The sequence below is a fragment of the Mesocricetus auratus genome, unplaced genomic scaffold (assembly GCF_017639785.1).
Source record: "Mesocricetus auratus isolate SY011 unplaced genomic scaffold, BCM_Maur_2.0 Super-Scaffold_100011, whole genome shotgun sequence".
NCBI lineage: Eukaryota > Metazoa > Chordata > Mammalia > Rodentia > Cricetidae > Mesocricetus > Mesocricetus auratus.
In genome coordinates this window covers 35,076,363-35,088,385 of record NW_024429195.1, presented here as the reverse complement: position 1 = coordinate 35,088,385, position 12,023 = coordinate 35,076,363, and positions in this window count along the sequence as shown.

Here is a 12,023-nt window from a genome sequence, read left to right as displayed (position 1 = left end):
AGACATCTCATGGAAATCTAAAGAACTGGCAATGTTTAACCCAGAGGAGAGGAGACTGTGTGTGTGTGGGGGGGGGGGTGAAGGCCACCATTGATAGAGACCTCTTCAAATATTTGGAGAGCTGGGTAAATGAAAGAAAGCTGTGACTGGGGAGCACAGGCGGGGGGGGGGGGCGGAGGTGGAGGGTGGGACGGAATGGAAGGAGAAAATCACCAGAGAGAGAGGGTGGGGAGGAAGCACTTATAAGCATGTTCTCCCAAGTCATTACTGTCTCAGCCACTTTTAAAAAGCAACCGAGGGCAGGTGAGATGGCTCAGTGAGCTAAGGCTCCTGTCCCCAAGCCTCATGACCTGAATTCAGTCCCTGGGATCCACAAAGCTGGAAGGAAAAAACTGACTCCCAAAAGTGGTCCTTTTACCTTTACCATTCACCATGGTGTGCATTGTAAGTTCACCCACACAGCCACAGACAATTAGATCTAAACAGCAACTTTAGGGACGTATAGTTTATAAAGCAACGAAACGCATCTCCTTACATTTTCAGGAACTCTGACAGCTGCATGTTCTCAGCCAGTTATACCGTCTCTGCCACTTTATAGGGCTCCATCAGGTCATCCCCACCACAGCCAGACCAAGAACGCTACTGGGCTGATTTTTGGCCTTTGTAGATTGCTTCAGGCTTTTCCTCCATCCATTCTGTGGTTTGCTTCTTGCCTCGGGGGTGGCATTGGTGAGACCACCTGTGATAAGGAGTACCACAGTCCTATCTATCTTCTACTCACTGGCCAACAGGTGCCCATTGGATAGAGACGGCAGATTTGCCTATCCATTCATTGAGTGGTAAGTCCTTGGCTTATTCCAAATTGTTGCTATGTTTTAAAAAATATCACATTTCGTCCTTTATTTCTTGTGAGTGTGGATGAGGGCAGCACACACATGGCACAGTGTGTGTGTGGAAGTCATACTACAACTTTCAGCAATTGGAAAACTTTTGCCATGTGAGTCCTGGAATTGAACTCAGGCCATCAGGTTTAGCAGCAAGTGCCTTGACTTGCTGAGCCATAGCACTGGCCCTCTTTGTGTTTTTGAGGCAGTCTCCCTACACATCCCAGAACAGCTGTAAAACCCAGAGCCTTTGCCAACCACGCCTGACTTGAGAAAAAGGTTTAATCTCAATGAAATTCAATTTAACTAATGCTTTTATTCCCTTAATGGCTCATGTTTTGTGTATTCTGGTTTAAAAAACTGCCAAATTGAAGGTCACAAAGATTTATTTTTCTTTTAGAGTTTTATTTCAGCTTTTATCCTTAGGTCTAGATCTGTTCGGAAGTAGACATATTTATTTAGTTGTGTGTGTGTGTGTGTGTGTGTGTGTGTATGTGTGTGTGTGGGTGTGTGTCCCATGCGTCTAACTCAGGCAATCAAACTTGTTTGGCTAGTGATTTTACCTGCTGAGCCATTTCTCCAGCCTGTAATTAGATTTAAAATATGGCATAAGGTTGAAGCTTGCTTCTCTCCCTCTCTATCCTTTTTCTCCTCTTCTTTCTTTCTTTCTTTCTTTCTTTCTTTCTTTCTTTCTTCCTTCCTTTTTTTTTCAGAGACTCATGTACCCAGGCTGACTTTGAACTTGCCTCTACCTCCTATGTACTGGGATTATGATTGTAGAGTATAATGTCATACTTTTTTAATTTGATGCCTTGTTGAACCCAAGACTTCATAAATGTAGGGAAGCATCTCACATCTAGACTAAACTCCCAAACCCTGAAATTCTTATTTTTCACATTGGAGGCTCATTGTTTCATCATTGGTTGGAAAAACAACTATTACTGAGTTTTGTTGATATCTTTTTCAAAACTCCAGTGCTAGTCTATGTGTGGTTTCTCTGACCTCTACATTACACACTTGGTCAATATGTCTATCTTTCTCCTGACACTATTATCATGACTAATGTAGGTTATGAAAGTAGGAAGCACAGGTGGATCAACTTTGATATTCTTTTTCAATATTGGAGTTTTTGTATTTTCAATAAATTTTATAGCTGTATTGTCAATTTTTAAAACAAAAAGCCTCCAGAGGTTTTGATTGTATTGTTTTTAAAATTATTTATTTATTTTTATTTTATGTACATTGGTGTTTTGCCTGCAGGTATGTCTGCATGAACGCATTGGATTTCCCTGGAACAGGAGTTACGAACAGTTGTGAGCCCCCATGTGGGTGCTGGGAATGGAACCTGGGTCCTGTGGAAGAGCAGTCAGTGTTCTTAACCACTGAGCCATCTCTCCAGTCCCTGATTGGTACTATGTTAAATACAGAGGTTACTTAGAGAAAATTGACATCCTTAAACAATGTTAAACATTACAGAAATCTTTAATTTTTTTTCAGTAACCTTGCAAAGGGCAAATGACATCAAGTGACACCCTTATTCTTTTATCCAGACTTCAGGGGAAAGCATTCCACCATCCACATCAGCAATAGTTGGTAATAGCAATAGTGTTTTGATTTGCCATTTTATCTTTAAGCAGTAGGGTTTTATGGGTAATCTTTTCAAAGAACAGTTTTAAATATTGATTTTTGAAAAATTATCATTTATTTCAGCTCTAAGATTTATCTTGTCTTCCTTTTATTTCTAGTTGAGTTACTTCTTTCTCCTAATGTAATCTCATATTGGATCATTTTAAAGCTATAAATTTCCCTCTCAATAAGGCATCAGCTACTCTCCTTAAATATCAATGTTATTTCAATTTTTACCACATTTAAAGACATATTCTGAGTTCTTTTGTGATTTCTTTGAATACCTTGGAAGGGTGTTACTAATTTCAAGATATTTGGAGGAGGGTTTCCTTGTGCATCCCTGGCAAGACTTGGTGAGACTTGATGGGTATAGCTTCTGACATTCCTAGGAGACACACTCTCTCGGCAAACTCAGTTTCTCTGGCTCTTACAGTCTTCACCCCTCTTCTGCCATGATCCCTGAGCTTTAGGTGCAAGAGTTGTGTTATAGATGTATGATCTAAGACTGGGCCCCACACCTCTGCATTTTGATTGATTGTGGTTTTCTATACTGATCTCCTTAAAGATAAATGCGCCATAGATCTGAACATACTACTTCTTGTGCGCGTGAGCGTGCGTGCGTGCGTGAGTGTGTGTGTGTGTGTGTACATGGGTGATGTGAAGGTCTCAGAAACATTAAAAAGAGGTTACTATGTACCTTGTCTTGCTATACAGCCAAAGAGTAAGCTTTACATTTTTTTAAAGTGCCAAGTGAAAGAAGCTAGACACAAACAGCCAAAAGCTATATGATTCCATTTACAAGAAAATACAGACTAAGTAACGACTAAGTAACTCCATGAAGACTGAAAGCACTTTGGCAGTTGCCAATGGCTGGAGAAAGGGGAACACAGAACTATTTGACAGGTATCGGGTTTTTTTTTTCTTTTTTCTTTTTTCTTTTCTTTTCTTTTTTTCTTTTTTTTTTTTTTTTGGAGACAATAAGCTCTTGGAGCTTGACAGGCAATTGTTGAGCAACACTGAATTTTCTCACCCCCAAAGGGTTAGTTTGGGGACCAGTGAGATAGTTTGGTGGGTAAAGGCAACTGCTGTGCAAGCCTGATGGCCTGAATTGGATATCTAGAGAAGAGAGGCCACAATGTTGACCTCTGACCCACACACCTTCCCTGCAGCATTCCCCAGGAACAACTCCCCCCTCTCATCAGTAAAGTGGTGACATTGAAATTCTGCTATAGTTTTCTTTCTTTCCACATTTATCTAAATTCTATTTATTTAATGTGTGTAGTGTGTATATGCATGGTTGTGCCCTGGGGATTGAACTCAGGTGGCCAGGCTCAGAGACGAGTGCTTGGACTAGATGTGGCAGCTTGCCAGCCTTTCCCCTCTCTCCCTCTGGCAAGTTCTCACTGTGTAACCCAGACTGGACTGCCTCAGATTCCCAAAGACAGGGATTCCAGGGGTGATGCTGTGTCCTAGTGTGGTTCTTATTGCTGTGATAAGACATTCTGACCAAAGCAACTTGAAAAGGAAAGGACTTATTTGGCCCACATTTCTCTATCACAGCCCATCTGTTGTAGAATGACCCCTGGCTTGTGTCATGTTGACAAAAAACAAAAACCCCTAACAAAGGGTGTATAACACTATGCCCAGCTCAGTCTTAAGAGAAACCTTAGAATAAAAAAGGGGAAGCATGATTTTAAATAGCACGCGTGCCCTCACGCGCACAAACACACACACACACACACACACACACACACACACGTATATATCATTAATTTACTTAAATGGAAACAATAGCATTTCACATAATGAAATTGTACACAAGGGAAGGTGGGTGTGAGTGTTGCCCTCACTCAGCAGGTGTTTAGATGCTCTTTCTGGTCCCAAGAGGGACAGGAAAGGTTATCAGAGGTTACTTAGGTGGGAGGGTCTGAGTGCGGGAGAATGGACATGATCTGTCCTGCTGTCCACTGGACACTCACCATCAGTGGGTAGCCACCAGCCCTGAGCTGTCACGGTTTGAGGGAAACTGGACAGGGGCCTGGGGGACAAAGCATGAGGAGTGGGCTATCAGGACAGAGGACTGAAGCCAGCACTCAGAACAGGGTCCCTCCCTGTGAGTCTAGCTACGGGGAACCTGGGACACAAACCAGAAGAGAAAGGACATTAGGGATAAGGAAGGTGATACATGAACTAACACAGAAGACATTCTGGGATAAAGGCATACAAAAAATTTATACCTTTAAATTCACTCTATATAACCCCTCTTTGCAAATGGCAAGGGTTGAGAACCAAGTAGGAGACTGGGAATTAGACCAAGAACTATTCCAGGGGTTGGGGATATGACTCAGTTGGCAGAGTGCTTGCCTAGTATGCTCAAAGCGTACTGGCTTCAATCCCCAGAATGGCATTAAATGGGCATGGGAGTGCCCACCTGTAATTTAGGACTTGAGAAGTGGAAGCAGGAGGATAAGAAGTTTAATATAATCCTTGACTACATGGTGAGTTTGAGACCAACCAGGACTCTAGAACAGCCTGTGTTTAAAAAGATAAAAATAAAAGTATTTTAAAAACCTTAGACAATAAAAATGTATGCCATGAGAAGCAGTATGGAGAGATGGAGTGGAGATCTAAGAGACCAGAAGTGGACATAATAGGAGCTCTACAGGGGAAAACAGAGGGTAGAAGGCAGCAAAGCCAAACCCGTCTACCTAAGGACGGCTGTCAAGTTCCAGGCAGGAGCCATGAAAATAGAATATACACACGTTCTTAATTCACAGAAGACTGGGAACCCAGAGCTAAAACAACCATTCTATTCTTTCTGCATAACAACTCAAAACCTTACGCACACAAAAGCATTACTTCAGCCCTGGAATTCTTTCCCACGTCAGCCCAGCCAAAGACCGGGGAGTTCATTTTCAACAGAGTCTGTTTTTCCCTGTTGGAGTGAAATACGTTTGCAGATGTGTGAGGATTCAGAGAGGTGACACACACGTGCGTGGGAAAAAATCCTTGAAAACTTCTTTCTTTCTACAAAGAATACCACATGCAACACGACGGTGACAGTGGGCAGCAATGCCAAGGCCTGTGACAGCCGTGGGTAGCGCTGGGCTGGGGACACACAGCGCACCTGCTGAAGGAAGACCCCGGAGTGGGGTGCCTAGGAGTGGAAGCTTTTAATCACCCTGTGGAATGTGAAGAGCTAACTGCCTCAGCAGAACCGAAGCGCGGCGGGGGAGGGGCGGGAGAAGAAAGGCCGCCCAAGCAGCCCGAGGCTACATCTCTTAGGAGAAGAGGGAGGAGGAAACAGCCCTGGCTGTCTCTCCCGGCTGCACGCTATGGGTGGAGAGGAGTAATGAAAGCTCTCAGCTGGGGGGAAGCTGATGTCTCGTTTTTCTTGTAATAATAGGGGAATTCTGTTTGATTACACAGGAGAGCTGGTAAAGGGGCGGGAAGCTATAAAATGTGAAAGGACAGCAGAATCTCAGGATGGGCTGGCCAGAGCCATAAGGCCACTTGCCAGCAAGCCTGGGGCACTTGCCAGCCAGCCTGATGAAATGACCAACCTAAATTCAATCCCTGGAGCCCACGTGGTAGAAACAGAGAATGGACATCTCTAGGGAAGGCTCCACATGAGCACTGTGGTATTCCTGGGTGCACACGCATGTACACACACACACACACACACACACACACAGAGGAGAGACAGAGGGAAGGAGGGAGGGAGGGAGGAACATGTATATGAACACAGAATATAGAATTTAAGCTTAAAAGTTGTAAACTTGCGCCGGTGGCGCACGCCTTTAATCCCAGCACTCAGGAGGCAGAGGCAGGCGGATCTCTGTGAGTTCGAGGCCAGCCTGGTCTACAGAGAGAGTTCCAGGACAGCCTCCAAAGCCACAGAGAAACCCTGTCTCGAAAAACCAAAAAAAAAAAAGTTGTAAACTTAAAGGGGGGGGACTCTAATAATACAAATATTAATCGATGAAGAAAATGGAAGCCATAACCTTCTCATCCATACAAATTAACATTAACAGCAAAACAAAGTTTTAAATGATTTAAAATACAGCTGCTAGGGACTAGGGATGTCGTTCAGATGGCCGAGCAACTCAGGCCCTGGTTCTACCCTCAGCACTTTGAGAACCAGGGGTGGTGGCCCAGGGCTGCCATCCCAGCCCCTGGGAGGTGGAGGCAGGAGGAACAGAAGTTCCAGGCAGCTGTGCAGTGAGTTCCAGGCCATGACTGGCAACGGTTCTCAGCCATCTGCCATGTTTCTCCCCTCTAAAGCTTTTCCTCTCCTATGTAACTGGCGTGTCAGAGCTTTGGTCCCAGCCACCCTGCCACTTCCTGCCCCTTTCCCTCACTGCCTTTTCACCTGCTGCTCTGGCCCGAGTTCGTTATACTTCTTACCGTGGCTGTACAATGCAGACGTACGGCTGCCTCGCGTCCTGCACTTAGCGGTTGACTCATGTCGTAAGGAAGGACTTTCTTTTCTACTTTGCTTCTTTTGTGTCAGTGGGGACTAAGAGTCACCCAGGAATATAGTGCTTTCCTGTTGTTGGTTACTTCATGTCTTACTCAGGAACCCTGTCCTTTATTTATTTATTTATTTATTTCTATCTTGTCTCATGGAGACCCTTCCTTCCTGATGTCCTTCTTGTACACGTTTCTCTCTGTTCTGTCACAACAAGGTGGCCCGCACTTATCCTTTACTTTCTCAGTCTGGTCTTGAAATCCACTGTATTAGCTAAGATTCTCTAGAGCAGCAGGAACAATACAAGAAGATGTAGATTTGCTTACATAATTAGAGTCTGGGTAGTCAGACAATGGTCATCTACCTATACAACCGGTAGCCACTCAATCAAAGGTACAGGAGCCCCAGAAAAGAGGGGAGTAAGAAAATAGCACCAGACAGAAGCTGAAAGACTGAAGGCTCCCTGGAGAGTTCCCCAGTGAGACACACAGGAAGCAGTCAGTCAGAAACTGCTGCTGGTTCAGCCACTAATCGCTGGCTTTTTCTTCTCTGACTTTCGTTCTGCTCGTGGTCCCAGCTTATTGGAAGATACTGCCCGCATTCAGAGTACATCTTTCCTCATCTGCTGCTGTCCTGTGTGTCAGTCATCCTGAAAATGCCCTCTCCGATACACCCAGAAGCGGGTTTCACTAACCTGGACTTCGATGCGGAGAGTTCAGCTGACAGTTAGATTCGAGATTAACCATGCTCCAGCCAGTTCACTAAGGACCCTGCCATCACTTTAAAAGAAAGCGTGTTTAGAAACCAGGGTGGGACAGAGGTGGGGATGTAGCTAAGTGGTAGAGTGCTTGGTTAGTAGTCGCAAAGCCCTGGGTTTGGTAGTCCACACTAGAGAACACTGGCATGGTGGTCCACACCGTAACCTCAGCATCACTTTAGAGGCGGAATTGAGAATATCACAAGGTCAAGGTCGCCCTCAACTACCCGTTGCATTGGAGGCCAGCCAGCATGCATGAGGCCATATCATGAAAGAGAGAAGAACTCAAAACCTGGGAATCTGAGTGTCTGGCAATCTGAGTGTCTAGAAAGCAGAGGCCTTCTCATTCAAGTCCACCCTGAGCTACATAAACACTGTCGGAAGGAAGGAAGGAAGGAAGGAAGGAAGGAAGGAAGGAAGAGATGGTAGAGAAGAAGGAAGGGAGCAAAGAAGGAAGGGAGGGGCCAAATCAGGTTCTTGGTGGTTACTATTGAATGTTAGTTTCCTGACTCTCTAAGGAGAAAGAGCTAGAAATATATGTAAGTTAAAACTATAAGAAATCCATCAGTCTCATTAGAATGACTATAATTAAATATTCATTATATGTTAATCTATATAATATAATATATATTAGATCTATATTTAATTACAGTCATTCCAGTGTACTTACAAATCTAGAAATATATATATATATATATATTCACACCTATGTCTCTCTAAACGATCAGAGAGGATATGGAGAAACCGCCCCCAGCAGTGCTGATAGGATAGGACAGTATCTGAAAAGATTAATCATATGGTATCTACGTGATCCAGTGATTCCCCTCTCAGGTACATATATATCCCAAGGAATTAAAGTGTCACACGACAACTTGAATTTGTGAATGTTCATAGCAGTATCAGTTGTTACAGTTGAGACAACTCAAATGTCCATAATGTGGAAAGGCATATACACAAAGGATGGTATCGCCATACAATGGAACATTATTTGGTAATGAAAACACTTATATGGGCTGCATGGATGAATGGCAGCCTCCCACAAGACTGTCTGTTACTTTCTAGAACGTGTTAAAGTCACCTGGAAAAAGTGTCTTTGTGGGTATAATTCAATGATGGATTCTAAGATGAGATCAGCCTAGACTATCAGGGTGGGACCAGTCCTGTTTTGTGATTTGCTGCTGTGGTTAATACAAAGACTAAAAGGAACTTTGGCGAGAGAAGGGTTTAATTGACTTCAGTTACAGCCCATCACCCAGGGAAGCCAGAGTAGAAGTGCAATGCAGGATCTTGGGGTCAGGAACTAAATCAGAGTGCTGCTTCCTGGCTTGCTCTCCCTGTCTTGTTCAGCGACCCCCCCTTATTCATCCTTGCTCAACCCACCTGCCCCAGGGTGCACTAGCTATAGGGGGCCGTGTACCCCCACATCAATTAGCAATTAGGAAAATGCCTCATAGACACGACCATAGGGTCCTCTGATCTGGGCCATTCTTCAGCTTTCTCCTAGTTTGCATCAAGTTGACAAAGATTATGGGACCTAGTGCAGCAGTAAGTGCCCCTATAAGGGAAAGGCACGCCGTGGGAGACTCGAGAGACAGACTAGGAAAGAGCATGTACAAAGGGGAAGGCTGTGTGATGCCACAAGCAGAGTGGGCAGTTGTCCTAGTTCCCTTACCTGTTCCTGTCATAATAGACTCTTAATTGGGACTAGAGCAGTTAGAGCTCTCACTGCCCTTGCAGAGGTCCCAAGTTCAGTTCCCAGCACCCACACGATGGTTCACAATTGCTGGTGCCCTCTTCTGGCCTCACAAGCACTTACACAAAGGTGGTAAACAAACTCGTAAGTACACATACACACAGAGAGATAAACAACAAAAATCTTTAAAAAAAAATAGCCGACAAAAGCAACTTAGGGGAGAAAGGATTCACTTCAGCTTGTAAGTCCAGGGTCCAGTCCATCAAAGCAGGGGAGTCATGGCAGCGACCACTCCCACCCACAGTCAAGAGCAGAGAGTGGGTGGATGTACGCATGCACGCTTGTGCTCAGCTAACTCTCCACTCTCAAGCAGTCCTAGCTCTAAAGAGTGTGGTTCACTCTTAGGCTGCGTCTCTCCACATGATACAACAGCACCCCACAGGCATGCCTGCCTGTCAAGTCAACTTAAATCATTTCCCGCTGAAATTCACAGGCATGCCAAAGCTGCACACAGCTACTAGGGAGTGGAAGAGAAGAGGAAACCTTTCCCATAGGGCTTCCAAGAAAGCAGCCTCATGACACGTTAGTTCTGGCCTCTGTCTCCCAGAGAATCCCACTTTCTGTTGTTTATGCCACTCGATTTTGAGACTATGTTGTGATCACATCCGAAAGCAACCTTAAGGCATTGATCTAGGAAAATAACGCTATACACCAAAAGCTGTGTAGTAAATTGCCTACCACATAGTCAGAAAAAGCTATATAGTCCCAGAGCAGCCAGGGGTGCCAGGATCTACAATGGGAAGAAACGGACGAAAGAGGCATGAAGAAACCCAGGATGGATGGTGGATGGGTGTGCACGGCCAGAAACTTGCTAGAAACAGTTCACTCTGCATTTGCTTTAAGGTATTTTATGGGGGGGGGTGTTATACTAAGTGAGGTAATTATAAAAGTTAAAAACTCAAAATTACAGCAGTATTTGAGAAAAACAAGAATTTACATTAAAAAGTGTAAAATAATCTTTCCTTTGTATGGGTAACATAAAAATGGAAGATATTTTTACTAAGGAAATCCTTAAGTGATATTATTTATTAAATGTGAGCGTATACACATAAAAGCTAAATAGTTCCATGGTCAAAATTACAATATGAAAGGTCAACTTCAAAAATAATCTAGTTGAGTAAAACTTTATCCGACGTCAAAATATACCGAGTAATATACCCCATATTTCTAGAGTCCTTTAAACAGTATAAGAAAAGTACACAAGTAATAGGTAAGAGCTGGTGGCACACGCCTTTAGTCCCAGCACTCGGGAGGCAGAAGCAGACAGATCTCTGTGAGTTCAAGACCAGCCTGGTCTATAGAGAGAGTACCAGGACAGGCTCTAAAGCAATACAGAGAAACCCTGCCTCAAAAAAAAATTAAATAAATAAGAAATAAGTAAAAAAAATAGATGAGCACTACAAAGAGTAAAGACAACTGAGAAAATATATTTTTAGATTTACCAACCAATGCATACTGAAATAGTGTAAACTCAAGCATCTGAGAAGCAATCAATAAGCCACTTGGGGAGGAAAGGGTCTGCTGTAGCTCACAATTCATGGTTGCAGTGCTCTGCAGTTGACTCACCCATCTAAGTGGAAGAGGCATTGAGCAATAGCATCTACTGTTGGCGGCAGCGAGGTTGAGGAACAAGAAGACTTTCACAATTCTTGCAGAACCTTGTGTACTACCAGCCCATTTGAAAGAAATTTTCAAAAATGAGTTTGTGTGTAGTATGTATGTTTGTGTGTGTCCATGGAGTCCAGGAGAGGACACCGGATATCCTGCTCTGTTACTCCTCGCTTTATTCCCTTGAGACAAAGTTTCTCACTGAACTCTCAAGTAGGCTGGCCAGTAAGTGATGCCCTGAATCTTTTGGTCTCTGCCCACCCCATCAAGTAGGTCATAGGTATTCCTGACCATGCCTTGCATTTGGTGTGGGTTCTGGGAGTGTTGAATTCAAGTCCTCATGCTTGAATGGTGAGTACTCTTATCCACCAGCCCGTCTCTACAGCTCCTGGAAAGCTGTCTTGTAATGTGCTTTCATATAGGTGGTAAATATACATTGGGTTCACTCTTGAATGATAAGGATAAGATAGCAACTTGGGGCAGGGTGATGTAGCTGGATCAATACATCATGCTGTATCCATTACCATAAACTGTTTAGTACTAAAATAGTTAAGAGATGGCAAATTAAAATATGGTAGGGCATATTTGGCTTGTGTAAGGTCCTGGGTTCAATTCTGAGACAGAGAGAGAGAGAGAGAGAGAGAGAGAGAGAGAGAGAGAGAGAGACAGAGAGACAGAGAGACAGAGAGACAGACACACAGAGAGAGACAGAGACACAGAGAGAGACAGAGACACAGAGACAAAGAGAGAGACAGGAGACAGAGACAGAGACAGAGACAGAGAGAGGAGACTATGTACATGAAAAGGCTTCCATGTTAGTGCCGACAATGATATTGATGCTCTGTGGTTGTATTAGAGACTGAACTGGAAAGAATCAAGCAAGTGAATCTTTTGCTGGAAAAGCCAGATTCTGTGCTGGAAAAG